General features: G+C 46.4%; 1 pseudogene; it reads left to right on the forward strand.

Annotated features, from left to right (window-relative positions):
- Positions 1–21,544, forward strand: part of LOC115083663 — a 167,374-nt pseudogene that overhangs the window by 125,834 nt on the left and 19,996 nt on the right.

Genomic DNA, 21,544 nt, shown 5'->3' on the forward strand with positions numbered 1-21,544 from the left:
ATTTAAAAGCAGCATCAAGAAGGCAAGTTTTTAAACTGGATTTGAAGATGGACAGAGAGGGAGCAAGACACATGGACTCTGGAAGTCTCTTCCAGGCATTTGTCAAAGCAAGGTGGAAAGCACAGAACTGAAAAGTGGCGGTGGTGGAGAAAGACACAGATAAGGGCAACTTGCCTGATGAATGGTGTTGACGAGGAAGGAAAAGAAAAGAAAGAAAATGAGGAGCTGCAGAGTGAGTGCATTTATTTATTTATTTATTTATTTTTAGGTTTTTATATACCGGAAGTTCCTGTATACAATACATATCACTCCGGTTCACAATTAACAGAGAAAACTATCGCCGGGAAGGCGGTTTACATGGAACATACATGGAACATGGAACATATCGAATAAACTATAATAAAGTACAATCTAATTTAAAACAACTGAAATAAACTTAGGAAATAACTTGGTACATGTAACTGAAGCAAGATGAACATTACATTGCTGCAAGGCAAGGCTGGATGTTTGTTCTTATTGCTATTAGCTCTCTGGGAAAGCTTGATGGAATAGCCAAGTTTTGAGTTTCGCCTTGAAAGTAATGTGGCATGGTTCAAGACGGAGGTCTGGTGGTAGTGAGTTCCAGAGAGACGGGCCCGCTGTGGATAGAGCACGTTTTCTCAGGGTAGATTTTGCAGGTTGTGTGATCATTCTATTCTGGTATGCCGTTCTGGTTGGTTTGTTAGAAGAGTGTAGTTGAAGCTGGAAAGTTAGGTTGAGTGGGGAGATGTTGTGAAGGGCCTTGTGAATCATCATGCAGGTCTTGAACTGAATCCTATATTTGATGGGAAGCCAGTGGAGATGCTGGAGGATCGGGGTGATATGGTCCCTTTTTTTGGCATTGGTAAGTATTCTTGCAGTGGCATTCAGTACCATCTGGAGTGGTTTGGTAGTGTATGCTGGAAGGCCTTGCAGGAGTGAATTACAGTAATCTAATTTAGTGAGAATGATGGCCTGGAGTACTGTGCGGAAGTCCCTATAGAGTAGAAGGGGCTTTAGTTTCTTCAGCACTTGTAATTTAAAGAAGCATTCTTTTGTGGTGTTATTTATGAATTTGTTGAGGCTGAGTCTGTTGTCTAGTAGTACTCCCAGATCTCTGACTTGAGGTGCTGTGGAGTATCCTGAGGCGTCTGGAGGGTTGCTGGATGTTGGCGGGGCAGATTTATCTGGTGCTATTATGAGGATTTCCGTTTTTTTGGTGTTTAGAACGAGGTTGAGGCTGGTTAGAAGATCGTTGATGGATGAGAGGCATTTTTTCCAATGATCCATGGTTTTGTGTATGGTCTCTGTGATAGGTATGAGAATTTGTATGTCATCTGCGTATAGGAAATGGGTGAGTTTGAGGTTAGTAAGCAGATGACAGAGTGGGAGAAGGTAGATGTTGAAGAGGGTGGGGGAGAGTGATGATCCTTGTGGTACCCCCATCTTGGCTTGGATGGGGTGAGATTCCTTATTGTTTATCTTAACTTTGTATGATCTGTTCTCTAAGAAGGATTTAAACCAGTTAAAAGCTGCTCCAGTGATGCCGATATTTGTCAGTTGTTGTAGTAGGTTAGGGTGGTTCACGGTGTCGAAAGCTGAGGAAAGATCCAGGAGCGCGAGGAGACAAGGTTGGCCTTTTTCGAGATTGAAGATGATGGTGTCCGCTAGTGTGGCTAATAAGGATTCGGTGCTTTTTTTCTTTCGGAATCCATATTGATTATTGGTGAGGATATTGTTCTCTTCAAGGAATTCAGCAAGTTGTCTGTTGACAACTTTCTCCATAATTTTAGCTAGCATGGGGAGGTTAGCTATAGGTCTGTAGTTGGCCGGATCTGTGGTGGGAAGGTTGGGTTTTTTGAGGAGAGGTTTGAGCAGTGCTGACTTGAGTTGGTCCGGAACTTGGCCTTGGGCGAGGGAGCAGTTAATGATATTGGCAACTGGCTTGGCAATGATGTCATGGATTGAACTCAGCAGGTTTGATGGTATATGGTCTAAGGGGGTGAGAGGACGGTTTTATCTTCTTTAGGATATTCGCTATTTCTAAGGTGGACGTGGGTTCAAGAGATTCAAGGACAGCTGTGTGTGTGATGGGTTGAAAAGCGGTTGATGTAGTTGATTGCTGGTTGTGGTTGTTTGCGAGGCTTGTGAATGGCGTTAGTCCTTTGAGGGGGGCTACGAGTGCTGTGATTTTGTTGTCGAAAAAGTCGGCAAGTTCACTGGCTTTTTTTTGAGCTTGGTCGTCTGGGATGTTTGGTCCGGGGGGTTTAGTGAGGGCTGAAACATAAGAGAAGAGGGCTCTTGAATCAAATGAGAAATGGTGTATCTTTTTGGAGAAAAATTCTCTTTTTGTTTTGTTGATTTCGTTTCTGTAGGTATTGAGGCATGACTTGTAGTTGAGGAGGGTTGTCGTAGATGGGCTTTGACGCCATTGGCTCATTGTTTACGGGACTTCAACTCTGTGGTAAACCAAGGTTTCCTGTTGTCTTTATCCGGGTTGATGGACTTTGTTGTCAAGGGACACACTTGATCTGCCACCTTGTAGGTGATGTTGAGCCAAGATGAGGTTGCTGAGTTAGCGTCAGTGAGGTCCAGATTTATTAGTTCTTTTGCTAGGTGTTTACTTAGTTGATCTCCTGAGCATTGTTTCCTGACTGATATGTTGATTGTTTGAGTTATTAGGGGAAGAGGCTTCTTGATCTCTAACATTGATGATATGACTCGGTGGTCGGTCCAAGGTACCGCAAGGCTGGTTGGGGTGGAGTGGGATGAAAGACCTTTTGTAGGGGAGGGAGTGGGATGAAAGACCTTTTGTAGGGGAGGGAGTGGGATGAAAGACCTTTTGTTGGGGTGGAGTGGGATGAAAGACCATTTGTAGGGGAGGGAGAGAAGCTTGAACTGTAGGTGGAAGAGGACAGAGAGCCAATGTAGTGACCTGAGAAGAGGGGTTACATGATCATAGCGAGGTTAAAGACAGAGAAGTCCTGCAGCTGAATGTTGAAGAGATTGCAGGGGAGAAAAACGATTCAGCGGGAGGTCAGCACAGAGCAAGTTACAGAAGTCTATACAGGAGGAGATAAGAGAGGAGAGGAGGGTTTTGGCTCAGAGAGGAAGGGCTGGATTTTAGCAGTGTTATAGAGGAGGAAGTGACTCACTTTAGCAATGTTTTGGATGTGCAGAAGGAGGGGAGGCATCAAAGATGACTCAAGGTTAGGGGCTGAGTAAACCAGGAGGATGAGAGCACAGTGAGCCCTCCCGATGTGACAGAATCAGATGTTCCTGATGTTCTGGATAATGCTCTGTTAGATCTTGGGTTTTATTATTTAGATTTATCCAGGCAGAGACGATTGATATTCTCTGTCTCTGGGATTAGACTTGTAAACCCTGAGGTCCAGAAAGGAAACTGACTCCAGGGGAACAAGTCTGGCAGTTCCTGGGGATGAGGGGTCCTGGTGTCCCCTCTTCCATGATAAAATGTTATGGGATTAAAGCCAGCTGAGCCTCTCCACGTGTCCCTGAGTGTTTCTGGTTTGTGTTTCAGGTGCCGGTGACGTTTGAGGACATCGCTGTCTCTTTCTCCCAGGATGAGTGGAGGTATTTAGATGAAGAGCAGAAGGAGCTTTACAGGGAGGTGATGAAGGAGAATTATGAGACCCTGAGCTCTCTAGGTCTAGGTAAGGATTGCATTATCTGCATTTCTAGTATACACGGAGGATGTTTTACTAAACATCATTGGGTGAATGCCACACAGTAAATGTGCACACAGCCCTGGATTTCCCCCTCTCTTGTGTAGGGAACAGGAAGGGCAAGATTGAGGCAGACAGAGCTGGGGTGAACCCCCTGATAAGAAATTGGCAGCTTATCACTGATGCTGTAAGAATGAAGCGGCCCGGTGTATCCCCAGAGCCCTCCGTCTCCTGCGGCATGGAGTATCTCCTTCTCTTTTCTGGGCCACTCTCCCACTCCCCACTACAGCAATAGCAATTTGGATCTCCCTCCCTTGATCTCAGATTCTGTCTGCAGGTAATGGAACCTCCTCTTCTCTCCTTCCTACCTCTCCCCTGCTCCCTGATCCCAGATCCTCGTCTCTGAAATCCCTCTTACTCCATCCTCCTCTCTTCTCCTTCCTCCTCTTCCCCCATCCTAGATTTCAAAACCTCCCCCTCAGATGGGCCTGAGCTCCCCGGTTTTTCACAGTTGGAGGCAACAGGGAGTATTTATTTATTTATTTAAAACTTTTCTATACCGTTGTATAGTAGAGCACCATCACAACGGTTTACAGTTAGGCACTATCAGTCATCTGTGGAGGGAGGGGGATCTGATCCCAACACAGGACTTCATGAACAGATTTAAAGGGGGTATGGGGGACTTTTTGGGAGTAGCTCAGATCCAACATTTCTTACAAAAGGTACGGGACACGCATTTAGTGCGCCCCACTAAATCATTATTTGAGACCTACTGTGAACACGCCGATAAACTTCGAGGAGTAATCTCCAAATTGTATACTCTACTAAATGCGCAGTCCCCCTACGCTTTTGCCCATCTTAAAGCCTGGGAGAATGAGTTGGGTGTTGTAGTCACGGAAGAAGAATCGGATGTTGTATTTCAGAACACTGCCAAAAGCTCTATTTCTGCTGCAATTCAGGAGCATTGTTATAAATTATTATATAGATGGCACTTACCTACCAGTGCACCCTTTGCTCTTTCATTTTTCCCTAATAGTGAGGAATTCCTAATTCTGGAATTCCTCAAGAGGGAAATGTAGAGACAAGACCTGACCCTTGTAACAGTTTTGCAACAACCTGTGACCTTTTGAGGCCTAAGGGCTGTAAAACTGTGGAAACTTGTACTGTTCTTGTTCCTTTGCAGCAATACAGGGAAGCTTGGTATCTGGCAGAAGACGTATGCATGTACCTGTGAATCACCGTGACCCCAAAGTTTTGTTTTATCGGTGGGAACTGTGCATGAGAGCACCAAAGGGGAAACAGATGGGAGAAGTTAAGCTATTTGTAGAATGAAGGAAAATGTGTGTCCTGGTGGTCAGAAGGATGACTGCTGACTGCATGCAGAGGACTTGAGGTCAGACAGAGAGAAAAACCTGTATATAAGGTGTGGTTGGAGCACTGGATATTTGGAGAAGGCCTGCACTCTATCCGCATGTACATTGCATTGTACCCTTCTCCCCAGGAAGACGACCATTCTTACAGTTATACTGGAACATTTTATAAAATACTTATAACCTATTTACATATAATGAAATGAATGCTTGCTGTTATGATTCAGTTGTAATAAAAGATGAATTATCTGTACAATTCTAAAAAGAAAAAGTCTTCCTGTGCGATTCCTGAGACATATTACAGAAAAGGGATCCAGGAGAGAAGCCTCCCCCTGAAGGTTTAGCCACAGCAAGCAGTCTAATGTAAAAATAAAGATAATTAGGGAACTGAAACCCTTTGGAATAAGGAACAGTAAGGCTGAGGCTAAACAATTGTACAGCTTAAAGTCAGTGGGTGCAGGAGGCCGAAAGCGGTGGTGCTCTGTACTCAGCCGGTGAGGACTGAGCTCAGGTAAGTTTAAAAAAAATAAAAAGAATAAAGAATTTAGTGAAGACAGAGACATTACAGAAGGGTCTGCAGGACTTTCTCAGGTCTCCATGCTTGGTGCACTATTCTGGCGTTTGTTCCCGCTCCCGTTGGTGTTAGGGGAACTTGGCAGGTTGAGCGGCACCGGTGGGCTAGGCCCTGCAGCAAGGCTTGTTTCTTGCGCTCCGCATGGAAGGCTGCGGCTGCATATTTGTCGCTTTTTTGCTGCTTTACTGCCCTCTAGTGGAACGTTGGTGCTTCTAGTGCATCTGGCTCTGCACACGTGCTGTGCGCCCAGTTCTGGAAGCGACTTTTGTACGCACAAATTTTGTTTTGGCGCACAGTTTGTGTGTGTGTTTGCAGCACGTACTATTGGTGCGCATCAATTTTTGGCACTTGCAGTTTGTCACTACAAGCTGGCTGGATGTACATTCTCCGTTGGTTGTGCACTGATGGCGCTGGTCAGTAAGAAACCTAAGTGCCTTTCTCTCTGTGTATCTCAGCCTGCTGTGTCCTCTAAGCTGTGTCAGTGCTGTTTAGAGGCTCAGGGAGAGATTTCGCTAAGCCTGGATCCTCCCAGCCTGAAGATGGTCTGGTTAAGGATCTGTCTGGAGGATCGCCGGATCTTGGAACTCCCTTGACTGATTCCTGCACAGGGGATGGGGGTTCAGTGAGCCCTGCTCCAGTTCCTTCCGGGTTTGGCCTGGATCCGGCTGCTTTTTCTTGGGTGGACTTTATTCAGGGTTTGCAATTCTTTCTTCGCCCAATCGTGTCAGGTCGGGCCCTCACCCTCCCTCTTCTATGTTTAAGTGCCGGAGCACGCCTCAGTTTGCTGCGGGTATTCCTGACAGGAACCTGGATGATGAGGCAGACCCTGATTCCCTGGAGGATGGGGAAATTCCTCCAGGACTGGAACCGTATCGAACCAGGTTGTGTTTTTTTTCAGAGATGAACTGCCGGCCCTGATTTCCCAGACATTAAAGATGCCGAGTGTTCTTGGTGCAGATTCCATGTCTGAGCCGAAGAAGAATCCTATTTTGTCTTCCTTGCGTAAAGCCTCTTGTTTTTCCCCTTTTATGGATGCCATTCAGGGGTAACTTGCTGGTGTGCTCGTTACTACCCTTAACCAACAAGCCTTCATACTGTTGATGCAACTCATTATTGCTCTCTGCATTAACAGCAAGAGGAAAAGGGGACAGCAACCAACAAGGACATGAGTTTTACAGTCTGGGAAAACAAGCCTGGGGGTAACTTGCTGATGTGGCTGTTACTGCCCTTAACCGATAAGCCTTATACTTGTGATGTAACTCCAACATTGCTCTCTGCTTCAACCGCAAGAGGTAACAGGGAATTGAACTCAGACAGCAACTAAAGAGGGCCCTGAGTTTAGCGGTTTGGGAAACTAAGTATGGGGGTAACTTGTATGCCATGGCAGTTGCCACCCCCTGATGATACTTTTATGGGGGAAACCTGTATGGCGCGGCTGGTGCTACCATAAGCTTGCTGGGCTGTCTGAATGGACCATTTGGTCCTTTTCTGCCGTTATTTCTATGTTTCTGTGATTGATCTTGAATGGGGCGCCCCAGAGGCAAATTTTAAAGGGTGTCGTACATTGGAACGCCTGTATCTCCTGGATCCAGCGGTGAGAGAGCATTTATTTTCCCAAAGTGGATGCGCTTGTCTGTTCCATCTCTAATCAGACGATTATCTGTGTGGAGAGAGGAGTGGCCTTGAGGGTTGAGCATGATAGGGGGATTGAGGCCATCCTTAAGCAAGCCTTTGAAGCAGTGGTGATGACTTTACAGATTGCTTCGTGTTGCGCCCTAGTGGCACGATCTTGTCTGCTGCTCTCTCAGGAAGTTGATGATTTTGGAGAGATCTCCAGAGCGTTTGTGAAAGTTGCTGCCACCTTTTTAGCAGATGCGGGCTGTGAATTGGTCCGTACCTCGGCCAGAGGAGTAGGTCCAGCGGTGGTGGCCAGGCGTCAAGTATTTTTGCGAAATTGGTCAGCAAATGCAGCCCCCAAAGCTAACCTTACGAAAATGCCTTTTAGAGGCTCGCTCTTCTTTGGGAGGGAGTTGGAGAAATTGGCCAGTAAGTGGGGCGAATCTCCAGGCCCTCGGTTGCTGGAGGGTAAGAAGCAGTTGCAATGCCTCTGGTATGAGGGGCGTCTCCAAGCATTTTCAGAGGACTCAGCCTTTCGGTAGATCTCAGTTCTTTCATCCTAGAGAGCCCAAGAGAGGAGTGGGCTCGGGTGGCGCATCCTCCAGAGCTTCCCATTGATGGTTTGCCAACTTACCTTCAGGAATAAAGCTAGAGGGAAGCCAATCTCTCTTTTATCAGAGGTGGGTCGAGATCAGATCGGATCAGTAGGACCTGGAGGTGAGACGAGAAAGATATACACTGGAATTTCGCAGTATTCATCGGGACATGTTCATGGTGTCTCCCTACCACTCCCCACAGAAGAAGCAGGCAGTGGAATCTAAGCTTCTAAGGCTCCTTTGGCTGAGGGCTGTTGTTCCAGTGTCTACGTCTCAAGAAAGTATGGGGCGATATTCCATTTATTTTGTTGTGCCTAAGAAGGCGAGCTCCTTTCGTCCCATCCTGGATCTCAAGTGTCAATCATCATTTGAGGGTGACTCATTTTTGCATGGAAACCATAGGCTCAGTGATAATGGCTGTGCAGTCGGGGGAATTTCTGAAATCCCCGGATCTGTCCGAGGCCTACTTTCATATTCCCATCCATTTGAAGAGCACCAGCGTTTTCTGCATTTTGCAGTGTTGGGACGCTGTTATCAGTTTTGGGCGTTGCCTTTTTCACTAGCCACCACCCCTGGATGTTTTCCAAGGTTATGGTGGTAGTAGTGGCAGACTTGAGAACAGATGGGATCCTGGTACACCTGTGTTTGGACAACCAGCTGATTCGAGCCAGGTCTCTGGAAGAGAGCCACTTGCTGACCTGCAGGGTTATCTCCTTGTTACAGTAGTTCAGTTGGGTGGTGAACCTGGCCAAGAGCAGTCTTCAGCCATCTCAGCCATTGGAGTATCTGGGTGTTTGGTTTGACACGATGCAAGGCAAAGTTTTCCTGCCAGAAGTTTGGATTCAGAAATTGATGTCACAAGTGCATCACTGGGTGAGCACTGTATGTCTGACAGTGTGGTCCTATCTACAGGTGCTCAGTTTGATGGCAGCAACCCTGGAAGGGGGTGAATTAACTTGTGGACAAAGGTGAACCGGTCGATGTGGTGTATTTGGATTTCCAGAAAGTGTTCCACAATGTCCTGTATGAGAAGCTTCTAAGAAAACTAAAAAGTCATGGGATAGGAGGCGATGTCCTTTTGTGGATTGCAAGTTGGTTAAAAGACAGGAAGCAGAGAGTAGGATTAAATGGTCAGTTTTCACAGTGGAAAAAGGTAAACAGTGGAGTGTCTCAGGGATCTGTACTTGGACCTGTGCTTTTTAACATATTTATAAATGATCCGGAAAGGGGTACGACGGGTGAGGTGATCAAATTTGTGGATGACACAAAATTATGCAGAGTAGTTAAATCTCAAGTGGATTGTGATGAATTGCAGGAGAACCTTGCGAGACTGGAAGATTGGGCTTCCAAATGGCAGATGAAATTTAACATGGACAAGAGCAAAGTGATGCATATAGGGAAAAATAACCCTTCCTGTAATTACACAATGTTAGGTTTTACCTTAGGAGTTACCACCCAGGAAAGAGATCTAGGTGTCAGAGTGGATAATACATTGAAACTACCGGCCCAATGTGCTGTGACGATCAAAAAAGCAAGCAGTGTTAGGAATTATTAGGAAGGGAATGGAAAATAAAATGGAAGATATCATAATCCCTCTGTATCACACCGTGGTAAGACTGCCCCTTGAATACTGTGTGCAGTTCTGGTCACCGCATCTCAAAAAGGACATACTGCTCTGTAGAATGTGCAGAGAAGGGCAACCAAAATGATATGGGGCAAGGAATGGCTACCTTTCACGGCCAGTTGGGCCTTCCCACGCAGTTGGGACTGCCGCTACCGCTTCTGTTCTCTCCCTCACGACTTGGATCGCTGCTACCGTTCCTGGGGTCCTTGGACGGTAGGAAGCCATCCTTGCTGCTGCCCGGGGTCCTTACCAGGCAGGGAAGCCGTCCCTGCCTGTGCCTGCAGCCTTCCTGCTTTTCCAGCTTCCTCTTTGCAGCATGGAGCCACTCCTGCAGCCTGCCTTTCCTCCAGCTTCACGGCAGGGCTGCTCCCACTGCCTGCCTTGCTCGCTGGGCCTTTCACAGGGCTGGGGATGCCACCACCTACGGTCCTGCTCTTCTCCAGCTTCTTCCTAGATGCAGGCGCGCACCTCTCCTCCGTTCTTATGGGGCCAGCCAGGTGTGGCCCCCTGCAAGCTCCTCCCCGGGTGTAGTCCTCTTCAGCCCTATAAAAGGGGCCCTTTGACAGTCCAGCTTTGCCTTCGCAAGGAGTCAGACGCTCTTGGGATCTTCCAGTCCTTCGCTCCAGGAGTCTTCGCTGTTCCGTCGCTTCTTCAAGGTCCTGTGTTCCTTGTTCTTCGTGGGAGCTCCTTGTCTTGTCCTGATGTCCTTGTCCCAGTCTCGATGTCCATCTTCCGCTCCTAAAGTCCACGGTTAGTCTTGATGTCCGTCTTCCAGTTCCTGAAATCCGTGTTCCAGTCCAGATGTCTGTCCTCCGTTCCTGATGTCCGTGATCCAGTCCAGATGTCCTGAACCCCCTGGTTCCTCGTCACGGACCACAACATGGCATGCCATGTTGTGGTCCGCCGCCAGCCCCACGGGCGGGCTGAGTAGGGCGCCTCGTGGCACATTGCCTTCCTCACTACCGCAGCACAAGCCTCCGAGAGACTTCCGCTTGAATCCTTGTGCCTGCTCCGTCCATGCTAAAGATTCTGCCAGAACCCGGTCTGCGACCAGCCACTGATGGCTGTGTAGGGCGCGCCCCGGTGCAGGCCTGTACAGTTTCTGCAACATGCTCTTCTCAGGTATTCCACTATCTCGTCTAGTGTCTACGTCAGTTCCAGCGTCGTCCGCGACCAGCCCCGCGGGTGGGCTGTGTAGGGCGCACTGCGTCGCAGTCTGAACCCAGCTCTTGATCCTGACTCCTTGTCTTCAGAACCTCGCTCCTGACTCCGTGTCTTCAGAGCCTTGTTCCTTGTCTTCGTCCAAATGTCCTCGCTCCTGAGTCTTCGTCCAAGTACCCACGTCTTCACCTCAGTCTTCTACTGAATCTCTATGTTCCGGTCTTCGTTTATCGCTGGCCTCCATCCGGCCTGCCACTTCTTGCCGTTACCCAGCTTCAGGTCCAAAAGGGCTTGGAACCGGCGGAGGACTGTTCAAAAGACCACCATTGCATTGTGGGTCTTCCTGAAGCGTGCAGGTCTGGTGGAGGGTCAGTACCTTCAGTCATCCTTGTCTTCGCTCTAGCCTCGTCCCTGCTCCGGATTCCATCGTCTGTCTTCACTCCAGCCTCACTCCTGTCCAGCCCATGCTTGGGCATACCTCGCCTGCCTCTGCACCTCTTCAGAGTTCCTCTGGGGTTGAGCCGTGGTCCAAGAACACACAATCCCCTGGAAAGTGGAACCGCTCTCCTAGCACTTCCTAACATAAAGAAGTTAGGGTTGTTCAGTTTGGAGAAGAGACGACTCAGGGGGTATATGATAGGTCTACAAAATCATGAAAGGACTTGATCAAGTTGATGTAAATCGGTTATTTACTCGCTGACAATAGAAGGACCAGGGGACACTCCATGAAGTTAGCAAGTAGCTCATTTAAAACAAATCAAAGAAAATTCTTTTTCACTCAGCGCATAGTTAAGCTCTGGAAGTCATTGCCAGGGGATGTGATTTCAGCAGTTAGTGTTACTGAGTTTAAAAAAGGTTTGGATAAGTTCTTAGACGTTAATTTCATAAACTGCTATTACGGTAATTAATAAGCAATCTGTCTAATGTTTGGGAACTTGCCAGTACATGTGACTTGGATTGGCCACTGTTGGAAACAGGATACTAGGCTTGATGGACCTTTGGTCTGACCCAGTATGGCATTTCTTATGTTCTTATGAGTATAGCCTCCTACGTCCCTTGCAGGCTACTATAGCTCGCTGGATTAAAGACACAGTCACGGCCGCATATGTAGATGCTGGAAAGCCGTTGTCAACTCAGATTAAGGCTCATTCCACTAGGACTCAGGGAGTGTCATGGGCAGAGGTTAGATTGTTGTCTCCTGACGACATTTGCAGAGCTGCGACGTGATCCTCCTTACATACGTTTTCCATGTTTTGCTGTCTGGATGTGCCCAGGAGAATTTTATTTATTTTATTTATTTATTTATTTTAGTTTTTTCTATACCGGCATTCGTGAGAGTATCACACCATGCCGGTTTACAATAGACAGGGGAGTGATAAAAGGTATAGTGAACGAAATAAATAACAGGTGCTGAACAAAAAACAGTTACAGTTACAATAAAACAGGGATAAGTACAACTCGGAGCAGAGAAAAAATGATAGGAAATTTAACATAATATATTAACCGAAATTTGACGAGGTACATTTACAAAGATTATGGTATTTATTAGGTCTTGCCCATTTGAATTTATTGTAGTTTTTTACGTAAGGGTAGTGATAGGAAGTAATGGTTTTCTGCGTATGGGTAGTGATTGGAAGATGGTTAGAGGTGAATTATGATTTAATCCGAGTCTGGGAAGGCTTTTTTGAATAGCCACGTTTTGAGTCTTTTCCTGAATGTTGGGAGGCAAGGTTCCTGCCGTAGCTCCGGTGGGATGGAGTTCCAAAGAGGAGGTCCTGCTGTGGAGAAAGCCCTGTCTCTGAAGATTATATGAAGGGAGGTTTTGGAATGAGGTACCTGAAGAGATTCCTTGTAGTACTCTCTTATGGGTCTGGAGGATGTGTGTTTTTTGAAAGGGATTTGTAAGTTGAGCGGAGCGATTTGTTGGTTAGCTTTGTATATTGTGGTGATGGACTTGTATAATATTCTATAATGAATCGGCAGCCAGTGTAGGTCTTTGAGGATTGGGGAGATGTGATCTCTTCTCCATGTATTTGTCAGTATTCAGGCTGCCGTGTTTTGCACCATCTGAAGAGGTTTAGTATGCGATGATGGGAGACCTAATAATAAAGAGTTGCAATAGTCTAACTTAGAGAAGATTAATGCTTATAAGATTGTCCTGTAGTCATGGTTGTGGAACAGTGGTTTTATTCTTTTTAGGACATGCAGTTTATGAAAGCAGTCCTTGGTGGTTTGGTTTGTAAAAGCTTTTAGGTTTAGCCGATTATCAATGATCGCTCCCAGATCTCTCACTTGGGCTGTTTGTAAGTTTGCTGAAAGATTTGTGGGGATGTAGCCGTTCTCCGTGGATATGAGAAGGAGTTCCGTTTTTGAGGAATTTAGGATTAAATTCAGACTGGAGAGGAGGGACTTGATTTCTCGAAGGCATGTTTCCCATAGATCTAGGGTTTTGTTTTGATGGATTCTTTGATGGGGATCACAATCTGGACATCGTCGGCGTAAAGATAGTATTTTAGGTTCAGGTTGGTTAGTAATTGGCAGCGAGGGAGAAGGTAGATGTTAAAGAGAGTAGGTGAGAGGGATGAGCCTTGCGGGACTCCTAGAGATGAAGGGTAGCGCTTAGATTCTTTGTTGTGTATTTTGACCTTGTAGCCTCTGCTTTTCAAGAAAGTATTGAACCAGGCCAATGCGGTGCCTGTTATGCCGATGTTCGATAGTTGGTTAAGGAGCAATGCATGGTTGACAGTGTCAAAGGCGGCTGAGAGGTCCAAGAGGATCAATAGATAGGCCTGGCCTTTGTCAAGGCCATGATGAGGTAATCTGTCAAGGAAATAAGAAGTGATTCGGTGCTTAATGATTTCCTGAAGCCATATTGAGAGGGGAAAAGAATTTTGTGATCCTCAAGGTAGTCTGATAATTTGGTGTTAACTAGTTTTTCCATGACCTTGGCAATGAAAGGGAGGTTGGAGATTGGGCGAAAGTTGGTGGGGTCTTCTGGATCTAGGTTTGGTTTTTTCAGGAGCGGTTTGATGGAAGCCATTTTAAGGTCATCTGGATAGATTCCTTGGGATAAGGAGCAGTTGATAATGTCTGCCAGGGCTTTGGAGATGGTGTCTGGAATAAGAAGAAGTAGTTTGGTCGGGATATGGTCAAAAGGGTGAGACGAGGGTTTCATTTTTTTCAGTACTCTTAGGATCTCTGAAGTTGTGATAGGTTCGAACGAGTTGAGAGAGATGTTTTTGTTAGGGTGTAGATAGGTACTGTAAGGGGAAGAGGTATTGGGCAGGGATGTGCAGAGCAAAATTTTATGTTCATATTTCTTATGTCCGAAAGGGGGTCCCACTTGCGGCCAATATGGACATAAAAAAAATCCAATGAGTTGGGTATATGTACATATGTGCAAAAAAAAAATTTAAACCCCCTCACCCTCCTTAATCCCCCCCCCAGACTTACCACAACTCCCTGGTGATCGAGCGAGGAGTGAGGACGTCATTTCTGCAATCCTTGGCGAGAAGCATGTGACGTCGGCGGCACGTCGAGTGACGCCGGCGTCACGTGATTCCCGGCGAGTTCGCGCCGGACGGCTCGTTCGGCCCAAAAAGAACTTTTGGCCAGCTTGGGGGGGTCAGGAGGCCCCCCCAAGCTGGCCAAAAGTTCTTTTTGGGCCGAACGAGCCGTCCGGCGCGAACTCGCCAGGAATCACGTGGCGCCGACGTCACTGTCGAGTGACGCCGGCGTCACGTGATTCCCGGCGGGGGTCAGGAGGCCCCCCCAAGCTGGCCAAAAGTTCTTTTTGGGCCGAACGAGCCGTCCGGCGCGAACTCGCCGGGAATCACGTGACGCCGGCGTCACTCGACGTGCCGCCGACGTCACATGCTTCTCGCCAAGGATTGCAGAAATGGCGTCCTCGCTCCATCACCAGGGAGTTGTGGTAAGTCGGGGGGGGGGGATTAAGGAGGGTGAGGGGGTTTATATTTTTATTTTGGCTCAACAATCGCGATTTCCCACATATCCAACATATCTATGTTGGATATGTGGGAAATCCGATCGTTTATGTCGAATCAATTTTTTAAGTTAAAAAAAAATATGAGTAGCGTTTTACTAATGCGGTCAATCCGAATGTACACCCCTAGTATTGGGCGTCATCTTTATTAGAAGGTTAGTGATTTTGTTGCTGAAGAAGAGGGGCAGCTCCTCTGCTTTTTCTTGGGCTTTGTTAAGCGGTATGTCCGGTACTTGGATTTGAGTTGGAGACGTAGGCGAACAGGGCTTTAGCGTCAAAAATCATGTGATGGATCTTATGAGCGTAGAAGTCTCTTTTTGTTTTTAACATGAAGCTTTTGTAGCGGTGGAGGGCAAGTTTGTAGGCGGAGAGGGAGGACGCTGTAGGTGCTTTGCGCTGTAGGTGCTTTGCGCCTACAGAACCTAGATCTCACTAATGAGAACATGGCCTACAGCTCCTGGAAGAACATTACCAAACAAATCGCCGACGAAAATTGCCCCACTATTACCAAAGAAATAACACCCTCAAATCCAAAAAAAACCCTGGTTCACCCCCGAACTTAAAGCCCTTAAACTGCTACTACGGGCCTAGGAAAAGAAATGGCGTAAGAACCCCTCCTCTGCTCTCCAGGCTTCCTACAAACACACCCTCCACACCTACAGAACCTCCATATCCAAAACAAAAAGAGACTATTATGCTCAGAAAATCCACAACTACCAATACGATGCCAAAGCCCTCTTTAAGTATGTATCCTCTCTCACCAATTCCACACCCCCCCTATCTCAGATTCTGATGCCAAAAACAAGTGTATGGAGTTAGCTAACTTTTTCCACACCAAAATCACCAATATTATCTCGAAATTCCCCACAACCCCCCCACCCCCCCTATCCACCCAAAAATCATCCGGCAACTCTCTCACTTCATTCGAACTCACCTCGGCCTCAGAGGTAACTAGTCTCCTGAAGAAAATGAAACCTTCACTCCACCCCGAAGATTCCATCCCTACAAAACTGCTCCTTGCTATCCCAGATGCAATAGCCAAACATATCTCCGATATTATTAACCAACCGATCCCTCTCCCTTGGTAAGGTCCCCGATGAACTTAAACAAGCCACCCTCAAACCCATTCTAAAGAAACCTAATCTGGACCCCTGCTGTACCGGCCAATTACCGTCCGATATCCAGCCTCTCATTCCTAGCTAAACTCATGGAAAGGGTAGTTAACACTCAGATCATAGAACATCTCGATACTCACAACCTGCTCTTCCCCTCCCAATTCGGATTCCGAAAATTCTTTAACACTGAAACCTTACTAATATCTCTTACCGATACAATTCTCAAAGGGTTAGATAAGGGCCAATCTTATATCCTGGCCCTGCTAGACATCTCTGCGGCTTTCGATACTGTCATCCACAATCTCCTTATCGATCGCCTCTCAGATATCGGTATTGCGGACTCAGCCCTTAACTGGTTATCCTCCTTCTTAGATAACCGCTTCTACAAAATCAAAATAGGCAATCACGAATCTAACTCAGTCAAGTTATCTCATGGTGTCCCCCAAGGCTCTTCCCTCTCCCCTACCCTCTTCAATATTTATGTATTACCCCTATGCCAATTACTTGCAGATCTTGGACTCACACACTATGTATATGCGGACGATGTCCAGATACTTCTTCCCATCACTGATTCTGTTACAAATGCCTTAAAACAATGGGACAAATGCCTATCCTCAATCAACTGCCTTCTCACCAACCTTAATCTCACCCTAAATTCCTCAAAAACTGAACTACTCTACATTGCTCCAGCCCGCCACCTTCCCACATCGCTGCCCCCGACTCACCCCTTCTCACAACATGTCAGAGACCTTGGGGTCACCCTGGACGACCACCTCAATCTCCAAAAACACATAACCAACATTACAAGAGACTGCTTTTACAAATTACACATCCTGAAAAAATTAAGACCCCTCTTACACCATAACGAACTGTCCTCCAAACTACTCTATTTTCGAAAATTGATTGCTGTAATACCTTACTTCTAGGATTGCCGGCGTCCACCACCAGACCACTGCAGATGCTGCAAAATGCAGCAGCCAGAATTCTTACCAATTCCCGGAGATCTGACCATATCACTCCAATCCTCAGGGATCTCCACTGGCTCCCTATCTCAGCTAGAATCCTCCATAAAAGCCTAACCCTCATCCACAAAACCCTACACAATAATGAGATTCACTGGCTCAATGACGCCCTCCAGTTTCATATCCCCAACAGGCCCACCAGATCTGCCTACCTAGGAACTATAACTGCCCACTCTCACAAATCTGCCCAGCTCACCTCCACCCGAGAACGAGCTTTCTCCATCGCAGGTCCTACACTATGGAACTCGTTGCCACCAGACCTACGCCTGGAACACTGCCCAAACACCTTTAAAAAAAAGTTAAAAACTTGGTTATTCAATCAAGCATACTCTTAATCCCTTCCTTGTCCCTTCTGACCTCCCAGTCTCCTTTCTCCAGTTCTCCATTACTCCAGTTCCATAACCTCAACTATTTATCCCTCACACTACTTAACTCACCTATAGCCATCTCTGGTAAACCCCAACTATGCTTCATTGGCACTTCAATTTGCTGCAACAGCTAATGCCTTTAACTGTCGTACAGTTGTGTAAATATATTATGTAATATAGTTTGCTATCGCAACAAAGTCTTAAGTTTTTTGTTCCTCTATGCTTCCTGCTAACACTTTGTCTTGGCCCCTTAGACCATTCCACCCTCTCTCCCAGTTCCTTATGATTCCCTGTTAATTGTAACTTTATTACTCTTCCTTCCTCTCTTTTAGTTTTTGACTCCCCAGTTGTATGTGAACCGATGTGATATTCATTTGAATGTCGGTATATAAAAGTTATAAATAAATAAATAAATAAGTTATAAATAAATTTGCTTTCATTCCATCTAAGGGAGAGTTTTAGATTTTGAAGTTCTTCATTAAACCAAGGTTATCTTTTAGGATGGTTGTGTTTGAGTTTTTTAGTTGTCAGAGGACAGAGTTTGTTTGCTGCCGCTTCTGTTATATTAAGCCATGAATGAAGGGCTGAATTCGGATTGGAAACGTCTATGAGGGGGAGTTCTAAGACTAGGTGATTGTGGAGGTCATCGGAGGCGCATGATTTCCTGTAAGTGAATTGTTGTTGATGGGCGTGATTGCTGTTTCTTTGTGCCAGTGAGATGGTGGTCGAGATTAGGGCGTGGTCTGACCAGGGTACTGGTTCGCAGACCGGTTGTGTTGAGTTAGAGATGCCCGAGTTAATGAAGATGAGGTCTAAGGTATGACCTGCTCTATGGATGGGTTTCTTGATAATCTGCTTGAAGCCCAAGGCTGACATGGCAGTAAGGAGTGTTTGGCCGTTGGTAGAAAGAGAGGGGTCGTCGACATGTAAGTTGAAATCTCCAAGTATTATTGCTGGGGAATCCAAATTTAGGTAAGAGGCTGTTAGTTATAGAAAGGGTGAGGCGTCCGAGTTGAGTCGAGGATGCAGCCTTTGCACCTGCAGTGTTGACTGGACCGTGGGCAGCCTACCACCCTCTTTGGGAATAGCTTTGGTACATCCCACTGGTCCTGAGTCCATCTGTCTACACGTGAGGAAAGGAGAAATTGTTTTTCTTAATGAGACAGATGGACTCAGCTTCCCACCCTTGGCTGCTGAATGATTGTGTCAATGGGCCTCCTGCGGAGCTATGTGTTCCAGGGGATTACTGGTAAGAGTTCATACAGTCCCTAGATTGGGGTACATACATTCCTTGCTTGAGTTCAGTGTTCTTGTTGCTTGAGTACAGTAATGCTGGACTGTTTTTAATCAAGTTTTTTGCTAGTCTGTCAACAGTTGCTTTTGAAGAGAATACTGGCGGGCTTATGTCACTGCAGAGGTTTATACACTGTGACATCAGCTTGCTCTGTCTCCATCTGCTGGTAGGGAAGCATAACTCACTGATCCTGAGTCCAGCTGTCTGCACTAAGGAAAACAAAATTATCAGGTAAGTAGTAATTTCTCCTACAGGCCTTACTGTTCAGCTTGGCTACATCACCCAGAATCCTTTTTTTCCCAAGGGAATGGTGATAGTGCATGTGTTTATCAAGGAGGGCATCCTAATTCATCCTTATCTGGACGGCTGATTAATTAGAGCCAAGTAAGCATTGGATAACCATGCCGGGTCTCACAGAATGGTTCAGTTGTTAAGAACTCAGATGAGTTGTCAATCTGGCCAAGAGCAGCTTAAATCTTCAGATGCTAGGCTACGTAGGTGCCGGGTTCATCACATTTCAGGGCAAGGTATTCCTTCCGGAGCAGCGTATTGAAAAGCATTGGACACGGATATGAGTTCTGTGACTGATGGATCGGTTGTCTCTGTGGGCTTACTTGCAGACGTTAGGTTCCATGCTGCTGCCTTGGAGTTAGTGACATGGGCCAGAGTTCACATGCGACCACTGATGCACCTATTAGTGGTGAAGGAGGAGTTACGCTGGTGGTTACAGAGAGATCTTCTCACTGTGGAAATGGATCTGGAGATTTCTGATTGAATAGTGGTCCCCACAGATGCAAGTTTTCAAGGCTGAGGAGTTCATTGCAGGAATTGGTGGTGCAGGGGCAGTGGTCCCCAGAGGAGATGCGTTGGTCCATTAATCAATTTGAGGCTTGAGTGTTTCGGTTAGTATTGCTGACGTTTGCAATCCAGTTGAACAAGAAACCTGTGAGGTCAGGTCAGACAACGCTACTGCGGTGGTTTATATTTACCTCATAAAGGGGGATCCCTGAATCAGCAGGTTCTCTGTAAGTGGATGTGTTCCTGGCATGGGGGATACAGCATCTCTGAGCGTAGTCGACATCTCACCTAGTGGGAGTTGACAATGTTCAGGTGGATTGTCACAGTCATAATGTCATTGACCTGGGGCACATGGGACTGGCAAACTAGGCCTTTCAGCTCATTCTTTCCCAATGCGGTTGGCCCTTTTTTGGATCTGATAGTGTACCGCGAGAAGGTGAAGATGTCTCACTTTTACAATCATAGATGGGACTCTCGGGCATTCGAGCTTGATTTCTTGGTCAAAGTGAGTCGCGGGACCAGATGCAATGTGTGTTTTCCGTGGCCCCTGATTGATAGATTGCTACAGGAGACAGGCCATCTCCCAGGCTTAGCTGTTCTGGCGGCCTCGGACTGGCCAAGGGGGCCGTGATATATAGATCTTCAGTAGCTGGTCGACCACAGCCTGTTGCAACTATTGTTGCGCAGGGACTTTCTGCAACAAGAGCTGATTCTCCATGAGAATCCAGATCGATGTCGTCTTACGGGTGATCCCTGAGAGGTCTAAATGATTGAAGCGGGGTCATTCCATGTCTGTAGTCAGCGCTATGTTGCAAGATGGGGGGCAAAAAGGATTTTCTATATCCTTGGTGTATGTGTGTCTTTGGAGGTTCTTTGGGAATGGTTCTCTGTTCCCACCACAGCGGTGATTTCTTTGATTTTGGTATTTCAGCAGGAAGGTTTGACTAACGGGCTGGTGCTAAGTACGCTGAAGTTAGAAGTGGCCGCTTGGGCCTGGTATAGGGGTTGAGGTCATGGGAGACCTTTTTTCTTCGCATCCAGAGGTGTCTAGATTTTTTAAGGGTCTTCAGCCTATTCAGCCGCCACTGTGGTCACTTGTATGCTTTAGGACCTGACCTTGGTGTTGACCTTTTTGGCAGGCCCCACATTTCTTCCTCTTTTTGGTAGCTTCCCTTTTCTGGTGCTTACACTGGACAGAGTACAGGTTAGGACTGTACCGTCCTTCATGTCCAAGGTGGTATCTGACTTTTATTTTTCAGTCTGTCCTTATTGTTGCCCTCATTGGATGGAGCGGTGGATGTGGCATCCCTTGGATGTGCGGAGACATCTGTTGCATTAACTTACGGTTACTGAGACCTTGCGGAGAACAGATCGTCTCTTCGTACTTCATGAGAGTGAAGAAGGGAGAAACAGCTTCTCGTACCACAGTGGCAGTTTGGATTAAAGATGTGATCACAGCGGCTTAGGTGGATGTGGATCTGCCATTACCCAGGCTAATTAGGGCTCGTTCAATGACAGCGCAAACGGTATGAATTAAAAACATGGCTCTTTAATCAGGCATTCAAGGAAGGTTCGGGCTTATCACAATAGACATTTAGACATTATATGTCTCCTGCCCACCTAAACTATGAATCTGCAATGCTCCACTTGGTCTTTTTTGTTTTATTGGTTACTTTTAGATATTTTACTTACTTTGTTTATTTTAGATGCTTTTATATATTATTTAACTTGTAATATAAATTTAATTTAGAATTAACTTGGCTTGTATGAAATTTGTAATATTATTATGTTGATAAATGTACTTGTATTCCTTTCATAATTGTATTATTGTAAACCGATGTGACGGTCCCTGATCCAAACACCGGTATAGAAAACTTTACAAATAAAATAAATAAATATTTATTTAGGGGGGAGGGGCTCTTCCGCCGGCAACAGAGATGGTCGCATGAACTCGTGCTCTCCTTCCCAGATCTAATTTCTGCAACTTAAATTAAGCTTGGAAACCGGCGATTAGCAGGGTAAATTGGTCATAAGCTCCTGGAACAGCAACCATGGCGGCAAAAAGAAAATCTGCAGATTTAAAGCAGTTTTCTTTTACTAAAGTACCGCCGGAGCTGACTGACGTTCCTACCGACAGGCCCGAGCAGGCCGCTGTGGATGGCACCGTGGTAATTTTGAACTCGAGCACCCCGTGCTTGTCACACAGCTGAGAGATGAGATTCGGGGGTGGTTTGTGGAGTTTCAGGCAGACCTCAAGAACCACAAAAAAGAACTTTTGGCTTCTATTTCAGATTTGTG

This window comes from Rhinatrema bivittatum, chromosome 2, assembly GCF_901001135.1.
Source record: "Rhinatrema bivittatum chromosome 2, aRhiBiv1.1, whole genome shotgun sequence".
In the NCBI taxonomy this organism is placed as follows: Eukaryota; Metazoa; Chordata; class Amphibia; order Gymnophiona; family Rhinatrematidae; genus Rhinatrema; species Rhinatrema bivittatum.